Here is a 17,499-nt window from a genome sequence, read left to right as displayed (position 1 = left end):
GGGCCAATGACAATGATATGAGTCAAGTTTAATGATTTGAACCTAACCTGCCACAAATATGTTGATTCCTGGATTAACTGGGCTGAATTTGGGGTTGGATGATACCCCACTCCTCTGTGGCTGATTGTATATTCGGACATTCAAATGAAATTGGGTGCCTCAGATATTTTGATCAATTTAAAATTAACTGTGGCAGATTGGGTTTCCCAGCATCTGGGCAATCCAGCAGCTGGAGCTAAGATTTGTCACAGCAAGTATGTGCTTTACCAGTGTTGCTTGTGAGTTAGGAGGAACCAAAATACTTCCCTTCTGGTTCATCAAACAAGCTTGTCACATCTACTTTCATCCCTCCAATCTTCAGAAACACCACATTCAGCAGTCCTGCTCACCCTTTGAGCTCTACTTCCCCATTAACAATTTCTCAGACGTTTAACTGTGATCTCATTGCCCTTCTTTTGTTCAATCTTTCACTTATTCTCTGCTCCTTCCCCATTCAAGGTCAAGCTGTAGATTAGTTTATCAAGCACTTTGGTAGCGGAGTCCCTTTTAATTAATATTTTCAAGGATTTCCTTTCCTAATTTTCAAAAGACAATATCTGTGACTCAAAAGAAAACCGTCAGATTATTGAAGAAACTGTTGATGTTATTAGCATTTGCAACAATACAACAATAACAATATAATGCATCAGTTTATAGATGTTAGATGGACAGAAGTGTTTAAAGCTTGCTATCTTGTGAATGTTCATTGAGACCTTCAGAGATTGGGAATTTGGAAAGTCTATGTTGTAGATTATTCTATTTTAGTGTTACTTAGGATTAGACATTTAGTCAAAAGTGTTAATTTCTGTGGGGTTTTGCCAAGCTTTCAAAGCTGTAAGTTTATTGCAAGATCAGTGAAAATCCTAGAGCTATATAAGTGGTGACATTGAATCTCTGTTGTATTCATTGATCTACTGTCCAGGTAATATTAGGATATTGGGAAAAAGAACCTCATGAACATTCTATACCAATGTTTTCTGAAGCATCAATATGCACGCAAGGGTAATAGTTGAATTTTGACTACTAATACTAGCCTATTCTTACGATTCAACATTGAGTCCTGTAATGACATACAGTGTAAAGAGTACCGAAATGAATCACATACTTTCATTATATTAGTAGTTAGACAGCTACAGAGATTTTGATTGCAGAATTCATAATCTAGGACTCCTTCAAATTAAAAGTAAAATTCTGTGGCTGCTAGAAATTTGCAATGAGAACAGTAAGTACTGTTGACCTGTGAAGAGAGAAGTAGAGAGAGGAATCTCCGGGGCCTGAAGTTCAAGGGGCTGTAGGTGGGATGTGAACTTGATTTAACAGAATGATGGTTACCAGAACCCTGCCACTTTCCCAAATTGACCTAACTATGTTCCCAGTGAGAAGGCACCACCTTCCTGCCTCGCTGCCAGTTGAGACCCTCATGTGCTCAATGAATAATCAAACCGGAGCCCCATTTCACCTGGCCTGCAAGTATTTTAGTTGAGGTCTACTAACTGATTAAACAGGCTATCAGCTTGGAATGGGTTTCTCAAATTGTAATCATTTATGTGCGACTAAAGTACTGGGCTGAAAGCATGGGAACTATGCCTCTGCCTTTGTTTCTGACCACCTCCCTCTGTTCCATTCTCTCCATGATCTCCACTCGAATTAGGCTTTTCCAAGCAGCACTTACCTTTCGAGTGTTTGCCTTGACTTCATTTTTAACATTGCTGTAAAAGGAAATTCTCTCTTATTTACAGAGTAGCCAAAGTACCTCTTTTTTTTGCATCTCCCTTGGGCATATTTACCACTAGATGATCGAAGTTTCGCACTGTTGTTCATGAACTCCAGTAAAAACAAACTGAATATTGTTCTAAAATTAAATTCTTATTATAATGAAAAAAAAATCAGTTGGATGAAGAAACATTAAACATTCAGGAAATAACAAGTCTGCAATCTCTGAGATCAAAGATCCCTACCTTCATTTATTAATTGTGAATACATCATAATGAGCATATCTACAAAACAGGAGCATAAATTAACCATCTAGCTCCTTGATCCTGATCTGCTACCATTCAATAAGATCATAGCAGTTTGTGTTTCAAATTACACATTCCCATCTAGTCCCAGTTGCATTTGACTCCCTTGCACACACAAACTATCAACTTCGTCTTAAAAATATTTAATGACTCTGCCTTCTGAGGCAAAGCTTTCCAAATTGGCATAACCTTTGTAAAGAAAAAAAAATCATCACCTCTATTTAGGTTCACTGTGTACAACAGTGACAAGTATAATTTAGCCTACAGAGAAGTGATATTGTCTCTTGCGGATGCAAAGATAAAGTAAGTCTTAGTGGCTTCTCACTAAATCTTCCTGCCCTGTACTGTATTGTCGGAACCCGAAATATACTGTGGGAAGAAGTGTGACATAGTGGATATAATGCTGAAGAGGCTTATTCACATGCGGCATCTTGGATTCAGATGTGCACATATAAATCAGTTATTAGGCAATAATGAAGGTGTCACACTTAATGATGCTGTAAACAGGTGTGAAGATAAGTCAGAAATTTTATTATTGCATCTATAAATTGTTCATCGCCTATAATTCAAGCATATCTGAACAGCATAGCCTTTTTCCAAACCATCAAACATTAACCTCTTGTTTTTGCATGAGTAGGTATTCAATCAAGGCCAATATCCTATGAGACAACGTTATGGTGGCTTATTGATGACATGGTGTCATTCATGACTAAGTATCATTATTCTGGAGAAAAATTATAGACCAGTATAAATTATCTTGATTTTTTGATGGTTGATGGGATCGATACTTTATAATCACCATTCTCCAACCCATGTGTATTTGTACCCTTTATCGTGTCGTCCTGAAATGTGGTTCAAAATACTTTTATGCTGAGATTGGACAATGCAGGCTCTGAAGAAACTGTGTGGTGTAGAATATTTAAAACAGCTCTTCACTTCTAGATTTAATGTTTAAACCCAGCCCAGATCAATAGGATGAAAGTGCACTTTCCAAAAGTTATGCAATTTGTGATTGTTCAATGGCAGAAAAGTGGTAAATTAATAAAGTTTTCCTTTTAGCAGCATTTGTGCTTAGCAATAACTGTGCATTATGTGTAAAAACACAGTTGACTGTCTGATTGAAATTGTTCCGAACTCTTCCTCCAGGCAAGTTCATGTCTTCACTCATATTCTCAAATTCTGCCGTTAATATTCAGCATTTGGTATCCTGCATGTTTCCAGTAAGCCTGCTCTGTTATTTTAAAGCCAGGATCGGATACCAAAATGATTTGTAAACATTTTCTATTCAAATCCAATGCGCTGCAACACTGTTTGTTTGAAACACCTGTCATTTCACATAATACTTAAACTCTGAGAGCTTCCTTTAACCGAATTAAGATATTAACACTTGAGAATGTAATTAACCGTAATTAGATACTTCACATAATTATACTTGAGAGGAGCAAAATATGTACATTGATAAATTATAAACAGTCTTCCTAGGAAAGGAATCCTGATTATCCACACAGAAGGGGGTTGATTGTGCTAATTTCACCCAATTTATTTTTTTTCCTCTTTAATTTGTTCACATGAGTTCTTTTGGTTTTTGACGTATTTTTACCAAAGTTATATGTTCAAAAAGAAATGTCATTCTTTGCTGTGTTCTGAAGGGAGAAATACTAGTTAGGATGCAGGTGAAGCTTTTTTTCCTCAAATGTAGAACCCAAAAAGACAGCTGGAACATACTTTAACATTGCTTCTAAAATATGGCAGCAGCAATATTGTACTCCCTTACTTCTGTACTGAAGGGCTAATTACGATTATATCTGCAAAGCCAAGGTAATGTTGAGAATGTGTGGGGGGAGAAGGACGAGAGGTCATTTGGTTTTGAACTCACATAGTAGAACTTTCCTCTTCCTGATGTGGCAAAAGTGATGTTGAGAAAGTTAGAGAGAACTTTTTAAAATCAGCTCCTGGACAGCAGGAAGAAGTTTGGGATTTTTCCTCTAAGTCTAAATGGTAACTTTAGAATTTTGCTATTAAGTGATAAGTAGTTTATTTTCATGTATTTGCATTTCATCAAAGCCAAATTCACCTTTTTTATATGCCACTCCCAATTTTCCCCTCCTTCTCTAATGAAGGGCTGATGCCCAAAACATCTATTCTCTGGCTCCTCGGATGCTGCTGACCTGCTGTGCTTTTCCAGCACCACACTCTCAACCCTGAACATTTGTCCTGACCATAATCCAACTGAGTCTGCATTTCCCTGCCTACCTCCTTGAGCGTTCATTCATGCAGATCAGCACCAGTAAACCTTCAGCCTCATCAGATCATCATGCGTGTTCGCAGACCTATTCACACAGCATTTCAAGTCTTCAGCACTTTACTTTGGAGGTCTGGGATACTGATGGCTTGTACACTTCTGCCAGGTCATGTTACACAGCCAGCATACATTACACAGGGTGCATTTTATGGCTCTAGCTTGCTTTCTTAGTACTCAAGCACTTGATGCTTACTTTGGAGGCTACGATGCTCCATTTACTTCTCATTGCTTTCTTAGTCTACAGTCACTGATTTACAAAGTGCCAGCATCTGGGTGGACCACATCAGAAACACCAAGACTGGTTCAATGAGAATGACCAAAAGTTTCAGTGCTGGTAAGCCATAGGTGCAAAGCATTTAATAACATGGAGCAACAACCCAACTTCAGAACTAGAAAGCAGACATTCAGAATACTGTAAGCTGAGATTCAGCCTGCTATCTAAAGCCCAGATAATGGTTGGAGAAAGGGCAGTAGATCCAGCAGTTAGTTGACAACCACAATATGCAGTTTTTTTTAGCACAGTCAAGACTATCTAGTGCCCATTTACCAAAGGGCCTATTCCACTCTAGCCAAGAACAGAGACAGACAAGCAGGAGGCTGGAAGAACACAGCAAGCCAGGCAGTATCAGGAGGTGGAGAAGTCACCGTTTTGGGTGAAAGAACAGAGAGGAAGTCAGCACCGACTGGAAGAAGCTCTTCAAAGATTTCCTTAAAAGAGACTCTGGGTAGCATCTTATGGTTTTTGGCTAAGTGAGTCATTCAAAGTCATTCTTGCATGAGCTTTGTCTCCAACAATATCTTACCAAACTCATTGTATTAATTGGCATTTTAGCCCTTAAAGTAGCATGTCTGATTTCCCCTCAACTTACCACGTACCATACCCAGAGCAAATCATCCCTCACCAGGCATCACAGAATTGACCAGCAAACCTTGCACTAATGCCTTATTTAGAAGACCATAGTGCACCTGGACAAGTACTGTACAGCTCCTGACATTTATCCTGGGCCTAGCAGATTGGGGGGCAAATTGCTGTCCCTCTTTGCAGGGCTTGGCCCTGGGGGTCCTGCTGAATGAAGCCTTGCAAAGTTAGTACTTTCACCTTCCTCCAGGACCAACTATGGAGATCACAACACCAGACTATTCCAGCCCTGTCACCCAGGTTTGGCAGTGCCAGCCATCTGGATGAACACCCAATGCTTTAGGAAGAAAATCAACTGCGGCAGTATAAGTGCCACCACCTTCCCTCTGATATCTCACACTTACTGATTCCTTCCTACTGCACTTGCCTCCCATTGAGGTTCTCACTCTACCACACTCAGTACTGCCTGTAATATCTTGTCCTCTCACCTTACCCACCCTGGGGCATCACTAACCCTGCTTGCCCTCTGTGTACCTACCCACTTGCTCAGGAAACCTCCTCACCTTCACCAACAGTAATAGCTGTGCCACCCACATTCATCTCGCATAACAGCTGCTTGTCTGTCACACCACAAGAAAATCAGGCCAGATAATGCAGAAAGAGTCAAAACAAATGGTTCACTGCCTGTCATTCAGCTCCTCACCCTTTATGTGGAAGACATCCTGACTCTGACCACCTCAAACATGACCTGGACTGGTATTGGAGGCCACTCTTGACTTACAATGCCAAGGCCCCTGAGCAAAGGTCTGTCTCTCATTGACTGACAAAAGCCTAGTGACAACTGTGACAAGCTTCTTGTACTCAATGGCAAGGCAAGATAGTAATAATGTGAATCTGGTATCTCTGGCTGAGGGCAAAAGCACAAGAAGAACAATGCAAGACAATGCAAGGCAGGAATGCTCCAAGCATCCAGGCAGGTTCAGAGTGATTGGGCAATAAAAGCAAACAGAGGATCTGGAGATGCAGCCTGGTCCAATTCGTGAGCTGGCTACATGTTCCTGAGTGCGCAGTGTCCTCACTGCAGTATCGCAATGGTAGTTGCCGATCTACCTGAGGTGCAGCATTGAAGTGAAGAAGTTTCCTGTATGTGAGTCTAAGATGTGTCATAAGGTTTCATAGAGGCTGGCACACATTGGAAGCCATTGTCTGTAGATGTGGGGTACATGTAGCCTGTGTCCATGGAGTGTGCAGAGACGCTGGTGCATGGTGTGCAGCAAGGAAATTGTTTGGAGCAAATGGTGAGTTGCACACACCACAGAGTTCACTCTTGTTTCCATGTTGAGTTTTCCTAATAGCTAGTTTTTATGTTAAGTTGAATGATATTTGAAACTATGGTGAGCTGGGCTGTAAACAAGATGTTAACAGGCAATAATGAGCATCAGAAGGGAACCTGCCACAGCCTAGTGAGAATCTCGCCCTGCCACTTGATAAAAGAGTACATAATGCAAAGAGATAATCTTGGTATAGAGATGGGTCTTGCTGAACATCTCACCGGATGCTGCCACGCATCCTGCAAAAGCTTACATTGCTCAAAGCCAGATAGGATACTGCCCTAGGTCTTCACTATGAGTGTCATAGAGTTATACAGCACAGAAACAGATGCTTCAATCCAACTTGTCTGAGCCCAACCAGATATCCTAAACTGATCTAGTCCCATTTGCCAGCATTTGGCCCATTTTCCTCGAAACCTTTCCTATTCATAAACCCATCCAGATGCCTTTTAAAAATTAAAATTTGACCAGCTTCCACCATCTCCTCTGGCAGCTCATCTCATACACTCACTACCTTCTGTGTGAAAAACACTGCTCCCCACAAGTCCCTTTTAAATCTTTTCCCTCTCACCTTGAACCTATGCCCTCTAATTTTGGACTCCCCATACCCTAGGAAGAACACTTTGGCTATTCACCCGATCCATACCCCTCATGATTTTATAAACCTCTATAAGGTCACCCCTCAGCCTCTGACACTCTGGGTAAAAAAGCCGCAGCCTATTCAGCCTCTCCTTATCACTCAAACTCTTCAATCCCAGCAGCATCCTTATAACTCTTTTCCTTGACTCCATCCCCACAACATTATACCCATCAGCATCTCAGCACAACCCCAATCTGCCATGAGGCTGAGAAAGGCCAATCAACAGTTAGTGAGCATCAGGAGCAGATCAATTCCCACTGAAGCACTAAAATATGGCAGAGAAGCACTGCTCATGTAAATTTGTGACATCATTTCCTTTATCTGGAAGAATGAGAGCATGTCAGAAGACCGCAGAGATGTTATAACCATGGTCATCTTTAAGAAAGGTGACAACTATGACTGTAGAAATTATGGAGGAATCTCCCTGCTATCTGCTAAAGGAAAAATTATTGCAAGAATCCTCCTCCATTGCCTTCTTCCGGTGGCTGAAGAGCACCTTCCAGAATTACAATGCAGATTAGGCCCTTAAAGGGTCACAATGGACATGATCTTCACCATTCAGTGACTGCAAGAAGAAAAACAGCACTGCACCAACTCTTGTACATCACTTTCTTTGTTCTCATTAACATCTTTGACACAATCAGCCAGGAGGGATTATGGAGTGTCATCCTCCATTCCAGCTGTCTTCAAACGTTTGGCGCCACTTAATGCCTGATCCATGATGACATATACAGGTTGTGATCCCAAGCAAAGGATCCACCACAGACTCAACTCACATTCAAACTGAGGCTGTGTCATTGCACCAATACCCTTCTTAATTTTACTTAATGCAATACTCTGCCTCATCTTCAGCAGCCTCCTTACTGGAATGGAGCTAATCTACAGAGCAAATGGGAAACTGTTCAACCTCCACCACCTGCAGGCCAGTTCCACAGTTGTCTAATGCTCTGTCATTGGGCTACAGTACACAGACGATGCTTATATCTGCACACATTCAGAGACTGAGCTGCAAGCCATCATCAACATCTTTACTGAGGTTCACAAGAACAAGGTAATTAAACAAAACATTTATAAAAGAAAGGTCCATTACCAAACTTTCCCAGCCACACAGCACTCCTCCCAGTTATATAAACTGACAATCAAGTCTTGGATAACATGGACCACTTTGCATACCTTGGGAGTTTATTGTCACCAAGGGTTCAACATCAACAGCAAGGTTCAAGACTGCTTTTAGGGCTCTGGTGCAGTTTTCAGCTACATGTGGAAGAGAATGTATGAAGATCAGGATCTTAAACCTATCACTAAGCTCATGGTCTACAGAGCAATAGTGATACCCGCCCTCCTACATGGCTCAGTGATGAAGGCTAGATAGAACAGGCATCCCACTAGTGCTGTCTCCATGAGGTCCTGCAAATCCATTGGCAGCAGAGGCACCCAAATATGAGTGTTCTTGCTCAGGCTAGCATCCCCAGCTTTAACACATTGATAACACAGCTTTAACACATTGTGGGCGGCATGGTGGCACAGTGGTTAGCACTGCTGCCTCACAGCGCCAGAGACTAGGGTTCAATTCCTGTCTCAGGCAACTGACTGTGTGGTATTTGCACATTCTCCCCGTGTCTGCGTGGGTTTCCTCCAGGTGCTCTGGTTTCCTCCCACAGTCCAAAAATGTGCAGGTTAGGTGAACTGGCCATGCTAAATTGCACGTAGTGTTAGGTGTAGGGGAATGGATCTGGGTGGGTTGCTCTTCGGAGGATCGGTGTGGACTTGTTGGGCCGAAGGGCCTGTTTCCACACTGTAAGTAATCTAATAATGCTCAATCTGCTCAGCGGGGCGGTCCACAAAATATACTTGCCTGACAGGAGTCTCTTGAAACAAATCTTCCACATGGAGTTTTGTCATGGCAAATGGGGTACAAGAGGGCAGAGGAAAGGCTTCAAGGTACCCTCTTTGAAAAGCTGGAACATTCACATCAACAAGATCACCTAAAGTGGAGTGAGAGGATCTGGGAAGGATCTGTGCTCCTCAAGTCTCATTGTGATAGTAAGCTAAAGTCAAGCATCTATTGGGAAAGGAGCATGTGGCATCCTGGGTATGCCATCCTCCTATTCTACCAACCAGTGACTACCTCAGATGTGGCTGAGAATGTAGGTTGTGCATTTGACTCTTCAAGACTGAGTGTAAGCCATCCTCAACAAGGAGAAGAGTCATTTTGCTTTTTAGTGTACAGGATCTTTAGTGCTCAGTTACAGCAGTGTGCTACGTGAATGTTATAGGGGGAATTTGTGCCAGCAACTTATGCAGCAAACACACCAACTGTGCACTGAGCAAAGAGCTATGTCTGCACATCATAGGGCACCAATTTCCAATTGGGACAGTTGGGACCATCTGGATAAATTGGAATCAATGGGAATCCGAGGGCAAACTCTCTGGTGGTTGGAATCATACCTGGCACAAAGGAAGATAATTTGGTTATTGAAAGTCATTCATCTCAGCTCCAGGACATCTCTGCAGGAGTTCCTCAGGGTAGTGTCCTGGGCCCAATCATCTTCAACGGCTTCATCCTTCATAAGGTCAGAAGTGGGGATGTTCGCTAATGATTGCACAATGTTCAGCACCATTTGCAACTCCTCTGATATTAAAGCAGTTCATGTCCAAATGCAACAAGATCTGGACAATATTCAGGCTTGGGCTGACAAGTGGCAAGTAACATTCATGTCACACAAATGCCAGGCTATGACCATCACCAACAAGAGACAATCTAACGACTGCACCTTGACATCCAATGGTGTTACTATCACCGAATTCCCCACTGGCAACATCCTGGGGGTTATCATTGATAGAAACTCAACTGAACTCACCACATAAACACAAGTGGCTACAAGAGCAGGTCAGAGGCTAGGAATACTGTGGCAAGTAACTCACCTCCTGAATCCCCAAAGCCTGTCCACTATCTACAAGGCACAGGTCAGGAGTGTGATGAAATACTCACAAAGTGATTGGATGAGTGCAGCCCCAACTGAACTCAAGAAGCTTGACAACATCCAAGACAAAGCAACCTGCTTGATTGGCATTACGTCCATAAACATCCATTCCCTCTACCGCCGACGCTCTTTAGTAACATCTTTAAGATGCACTGCAGAAATTCACCAAAGATCCTCAGTCAGCACCTTCCAAACCCATGTCAACCACCCCCATCTAGAAGGACAAGGGCAGCAGATATATGAGAACACCACTACCTTCAAATTCCCGTCTAAACCACTTACCATCCTGACTTAGAACTATATCGCAGTTCCTTCACTATTGCTGGTCAGAGTCTCCCTTTGGGCATTGTGGTCAAACCATAGCAGGTGGACTGCAGCAATTCCAGGAGACAGCTCACCACCACCTTCTCAAGGGCAACCCAAAGGACTAGCCACACTACCATACATCAAGAACATCTCGGAAATGACAGCCAGACTACTGCGACCACTAGGACTTATAACAGCACACAAACCACCAGCCACACTCAGACAACAACTCACCAGAATGAAGGACCTGATACCCAGCATGAGCAAAACTAATGTAGTGTACAAACTCCCATGCAAGGATTGCACAAAACACTATATAGGACAAACAGGAAGACAGCTAACGATCCGAATCCACGAACATCAACTAGCCACGAAGCGACACGACCAGCTATCCCTAGTAGCCCCACACGTAGACGACAAGCAACATGAATTTGACTGGGACAACACTACCATTATAGGGCAAGCGAAACAAAGAACAGCCAGGGAATTCCTAGAAGCATGGCACTCATCCACAAACTCCATCAACAAACACATCGACCTGGACCTAATATACCGGCCACTACAGCGGACAGCTGAAACTGACAACCGGAAGCGGCAGGGACAGGCCACTACAAATGCCGGAGGAAACACCACAGAAGCGCTTCACAGGAGGCTCCCACGCACTGAGGATGTCACCTAGACAGGGGACGAAACGTTTGCAACAAAAATTTCCAGCTCGGCGAACAGAACCACAGCAACGAGAACCTGAGCTACAAATCTTCTCACAAACTTTGAACACTTAAGGGCAACTAGGCACAGGCAATAAATGCTGGGCAGCCACTGGTGCCCACATCCCACAGATGAATAAATTTAAAAAAAGGTCAATCAAAGGGAGTCTCTACAGTCAGTCAAGAAGCTTATCTGATTCCAGTCCAGCAGGCTGGCCATGGTCAGTTAGGCATTTGGTCCTACAAGAGTCTGTGATCTCTGTCCTTGTAGTCCAGGGATAGGGCCAAGGTCCTGCCTGTCAACTACAACCCATTCCAGGGATTACAGACAGGTCACTTGGGGTGATACTGGGACATCAGGCTGTGGGGCCTGTGTTGTGCTCGATGTGGGCAGTTCTGCCAAGTCAGTCTAAAGTGTTGCGCCAAAGTTAGTCTTGGCATTTGCAGATAACAGTCGGGGTTTTAGCAGAGCATGGATTCCTGTGGAATGTAGGCAAATGTAGGTCTGTGGATTGGTGTTCATTGCATTGTGGTGCCTCGGGAATTATTAGAGCGATAGGGCACAATGTTAGATTAAAAGGTGGGATCAAGTGCAGAAGAGGAGAGGACTGAGTGCTCCGCAGAGGGGGCTCTCACAGATCACAATCACTTTGCCCTCGATATTGGGAGGATGTACAGCCATGGGAATTCACAACGCCAACCGTACTATTTCTATTCTTCAGAGGTGGAGGATATTTCTTGTAATTGGAGTCCATGTAAAGGGTAATTATCAAACCTCCACCGATTCAAAAACACAATCCATCTGGCTTCAATTTGCATTTCATTGGCAGGGCATTCGTTGTTCAACACACATTCCAAATCTTGGCCTCACGTTATAAAGAGGATCACATTGTATGCATTAATTTCATCCTTGACATATCAGCGAAGCAACTGTAATCTGACAAAGTCACTTCAAAGCGAAATCTGAGGTTCGCATTCCCTGAACACATTCCATAACTAACAGACGTTGCTGCACAGCTGTCAGATTCTCACTGTGAAATGTTAAGTATTCAAGGACATGATCTGTGATCTGGAAGCTGTGGGTGGTGAGAGTTACTGGCAAAGTTTTATTCCCAATGTACTAAAACATTTGTCGTGGAGAAAGTGAGGACAGTGGATGCTGGAGATCAGAGTCAAAAAGTGTGTGCTTTTCCAGCGCCACACTTTTTGACTCAAAAACATTAGTTGTGTTGAGTACAATTGGGTAATTTTACTTACATCAGAGCTCTTATGTAAGCTTGATATGAACTCTTTGTGAAGCCCCCATGCCAAACTGTGTGAAACCATAACATGAGATTTTGTTTTGATGGATTTAATGGCTGAGGTGTATTTCAATGAACATATATTACTTTTCTGATGATTTCCACAGAATATCCACTTATGGATCTCATATCGAGATCACCACGGTCATAGTCCTGAATGTTGCAGTTCAAGGATCCACAGCGAACAAATTGGTCGCTTGTGAGAAAAGAGCAAGATGCGGCCCTTACAATTTTTTATGCTTAGGATGTCTGAAGATGATGCTATCTCTGATATGGGTGCAACTTAACCAGGCTGACAGCGAAAAATGCATTTATAGCAGACACTTAAAGAGTACAAGTGAGCTTATCTTTACAAAAATGTAAGCTCATATAAAATTATGTGTTGCCCATTGCACCGATGTGCACTCAAAAATTCTTTTTCTACCCCCATTCCCTCCCATCTAAGTGCAGTCCTGACTTCTGCATTTCAGCTTTATTTGTTGGTTCTGAAGACTTGGGCAGTTGTTCATGGGAATACTTGGAGCGAAAGGATCCATTAGGTTCCATCCCCCTTACGATAAACAACAGCATTCTTTTTGCCTTCCTAATCACTTGCTGCACCTGCTAACTTTATGTGATTTATAGGCCTGGACACCCAGATCCCTCTGTTCCTCAGAGTTCCACAATCTGGCTCGATCCAAATAATATGTTGCTTTTACACGTTCTTGCCAAAGTGGAAAAGTTCACATTTCCCATGTTAGACTCCTTCAATCAAATTTGCATCTAGTTATTTAACTAACTATATCCTTTTGCACAATCTTTATGTCCTCATTACTGCTTACTTTCCTCCCTAGCTTTGTATCAAAAGCAAATTTAGCAATTACAAATTTGGTCCCTTTATCCAAGTCAGTGATATAACTTCGAAATAATTGAGGGCCCACAATGATTCCTGAGCCACATAATATTGTCTATCAACCAGAGGACACAGTTTTAAAATAAGGGGCAGGCTATTTAGAACAGAGTTGAGAAGAAACCTCTTCATCCAGAGAGTGGTGGATATACAGAATGTTTGACCCAGAAGGCAGTGGAGGCCAAGTCTCTGGATACTTTCAAGAAAGAGATGGGTTGAGCTCTTAAAGATAGTGGAATCAAGGGTTATGGGGATAAGGTAGGAACAGGATACTGATTGTGGATGATCAGCCACGATCATAATGAATGGTAGTGCTGGTTCAAAGGGCCAAATGGCCTACTCCTGCACCTATTGTCTATTGTCTATAACATCACTTCTGCCAACTCAAAAATAGCATATTTTTGTCCATCCTCTGCTTCCGATGAGTCAACCAGCCTTCTGTCTGAGTTAGAAAATCCCACCAAGGGGTTAAATGATCTAATCCTGATTCTGTGTTCCTCTGTTCATCACTACAGGTGTCTAAAGATATCTTCTTTACGTCACAAAATCTATTATCTCAACTTTAGTTGAAATAATAGTTTAGAAATATATTCTCTTGGGAAAAAAAATCTGCAATTTGGGGTAATATGCTATTGAAATTGACAAACTCCTACTTCCTCCAAAGAAAAGCTGAAAAATACAATGGATGCAATTAAAATCTATTGATTCTGAAATTGACACTGTTGGTGATGGTACAAAAGAGGACCAGTGGTAGGTAGTTCAATGAATTTTCACAACCATTACCCTCAAAACAATGGTGAATAATGTACACAAATGAACACTTCTTTAATCCAGAAAAGTATTGAAATTACCCTTTTACATTCAGGATTGCAGTACACCCATGTTTTGCCAAAGCTCATCCTGAAAACCATCATTTTGGCATACTATCTAATCCAGAGTTTTAAACCTATTTTGAAAATGTGAGCACAAATTTCTTTTTGAAGTCTGCCATGAGTTTAAAGAAATTTGTAGTCATTGCTGAACTATTTAAAACTATAATAAATATATGTAAAAGAGCCAGCATAGGGCATCCTCATTGTCAAAAACCAGAAGTAATATATACAATCTTATTAATTAAATGCAATAGATATTCGAGCTGATAAAACAATGCCGTTTTGATGCTGGTAGCAGACTCGAAACAGCTTAAGAACACTTAGAGTCATAGAGTCATAGAGATGTACAGCATGGAAACAGACCCTCCGGTCCAACCCGTCCATGCCAGATACCCCAACCCAATCTAGTCCCACCTGCCAGCATCCGGCCCATATCCCTCCAAACTGATACTAATTTCAGTACCTTTATCTTTTAGGGTTTGGTTTTACACTTTCTTAGTTATTTTCTCACTCACATTAAGTTACCAAAATAATGTTCTCAAAGGGCTGAACTTACCTAAAAATCAGCAATGTCAATTTCAGGAATTTCATGGAGGGTTTCTCTCCATCAGTGTTAATGGGTTATTTCACAGTTATCTGCAGCTCACTACATCATGTATGCAACACATCCCTGCTGTACTGCGCTCATGCTATCTTGCATTCCAGCATGTTGCCGCTTTAATTAACTTCCCAAGTTGCCCAACACAGCAATGGCCCTGATAAGTTTCCTTTGACTTCCAGTGACTTCCAGTGAAATTCCTGATGAAGCTCTTCTGCCTGAAAAGTCAATTCTCCTGCTCCACGGATGGCTGACCTGCTGTGATTTTCCAGCAACACACTCTTGACTTCCAGTGAAACATATTTAAAAAGGATTTAGCATGGCCCGGCTTCTTCTCTCACCGGGAAAAAGAGCCACAACAGCTGATTAGACTCCTCATTGATATCTGTATAGCTCCCAAACTGACTTACAACTATTCCTTGCACAGGCTGCACTGAACATCTAGGGCTAAAAGTCGCAGATACAGTCACAAAGATGGGTTAACTCCAGGAAAGGTAAGAGAGAGAGGAAGGTAGTGCAGGAGTCTTCTATGGCTATCCCCATTTCAAACAAGTATATGCTGTTTTGGAAAATGAAGGGGGTGATCAATTCACAGGGGAATGTAGCACAAACAGCCAAGTTTCTGGTATTGAGACTAGCTCTATTGCAACGAGGGATACGTCGGGTTCCCAAGAGATCAATTGTGTTAGGGGACTCTCTAGTCCGTGGTACAGAAAGATGTTTCTGTGGCCAGCAGCGAAAAGTCAGAATGGTGTGTTGCTTCCTTGGTGCCAGGATCAAGGATGTCTCAGAGAGGGTGCAGAATGTTCTCACGGGGGGAGAGAGGCCAGCAAGAGGCCATTGTCCACATGGAACCAACGACATTGGAAGGGAAAAGGTTGAGATTCTGAAAGGAGATTACTGCGAGTTAGGCAGGAATTTAAAATGGAGGTCTTCGAGAGTAGTAATATCTGGATTACTCCCGGTGCTATGAGCTAGTGAGGGCAGGAATAGGTGGATAGAGCAGATGAATGCATGGCTGAGGAGCTGGTGTATAGGAGAAGGATTCACATTTTTGGATCATTGGAATCTCTTCAGGGGTAGAAGTGACCTGTACAAGAAGGACGGTTTGCACCTAAATTGGAAGGGGACTAATATACTGGCAGGAAAATTTGCTAGAGCTGCTCGGGAGGATTTAAACCAGTAAGGTGGGGTGGGGGGGATGTGTGACCGAGGGAGATAGTGAGCAAAGAGATCAATGTGAGACCGGTACAATTGAGAACAGAAGCAGGTCAAACAATCAGGGCAGGCAGGAACAAGGTAGCACTAATAAATTAAACTGCATTTATTTCAATGCAAGGGGCCTAACAGGGAAGGCAGATGAACTCAGGGCATGGTTAGGAACATGGGATTGGGATATCATAGCAATTACAGAAACATGGCTCAGGGAGGGGGGGGGGGGGGGGGGGGGGGTGGCATTTTTGATAAGGGATAGCATTACAGCTATGCTGAGGGAGGATATTTCTGGAAATGCATCCAGGGAAGTTACTTTGGTGGAACTGAGAAAAAAGAAAGGGATGATCACCTTATTGGGATTGTACTATAGACCCCCGAATAGTCAGATGGAAATTGAGAAACAAACTTGTAAGGAGATCTCAGCTATCTGTAAGAATAATAGGGTAGTTATGGTAGGAGATTTTAACTTTCCAAACATCGACTGGGACTGCCTTAGTGTTAAAGGTTTAGATGGGAGGAATTTGTTAAGTGTGTACAAGACAATTTTCTGATTCAGTATGTGGATGTACCTACTTGAGAAGGTGCAAAACTTGACCTACTCTTGGGAAATAAGGCAGGGCAGGTGACTGAGGTGTCAGTGGGGGAGCACTTTGGGGCCAGCGACTATAATTCTATTCATTTTAAAATCTGATGGAAAAGTTGAAGTTCTAAAAGTTGAAGTTCTAAATTGAAGAAAGGCCAGTTTTGACAGTATTAGGCAAGAACTTTCGAAAGATGAGTGGAGGCAGATGTTCGCAGGTAAAGGGATGGCTAGAAAATGGGAAGCCTTCAGAAATGAGATAACAAGAATCCAGAGAAAGTATATTCCTGTCATCCTGAAAGGGAAGGGGGGTAGGTATAGGGAATGCTGGATGACTAAAGACATTGAGGATTTGGTTAAGTAAAAGAAGGAAACATATGTCAGGTATAGACAGGATAGATCGAGTGAATCCTTAGAAGAGTATAAATGCAGTAGGAGTATACTTAAGAGGGAAATCAGGAGAACAAAAATGGGACATGAGGTAGCATTGGCAAATAGAATTAAGGAGAATCCAAAGGGGTTTTACAAATATATTAAGGACAAAAGGGTAACTGGGGAGAGAATAGGGCTGAAAATGTGTTGCTGGAAAAGCGCAGCAGGTCAGGCAGCATCCAAGGAGCAAGAGAATCGATGTTTCGGGCATGAGCCCTTCTTCAGAAATGAGGAAAGTGTGCCAAACAGGCTAAGATAAAAGGTAGGGAGGAGGGATTTGGGGGAGGCGCGTTGGAAATGCGATAGGTGGAAGAAGGTTAAGGTGAGGGTGATATGGTGAGGGTGAAAGGCCGGAGTGGGATGGGGGTGGAGAGATCAGGAAGAAGATTACAGGTTAGGAAGGTGGTGCTGAGTTCGAGGGTTGGA

This window comes from Chiloscyllium plagiosum, chromosome 19 (assembly GCF_004010195.1).
Source record: "Chiloscyllium plagiosum isolate BGI_BamShark_2017 chromosome 19, ASM401019v2, whole genome shotgun sequence".
Classification (NCBI taxonomy): domain Eukaryota; kingdom Metazoa; phylum Chordata; class Chondrichthyes; order Orectolobiformes; family Hemiscylliidae; genus Chiloscyllium; species Chiloscyllium plagiosum.
The sequence above is the reverse complement of the archived record's forward strand: the minus strand, read 5'-3'. Positions refer to the sequence as shown.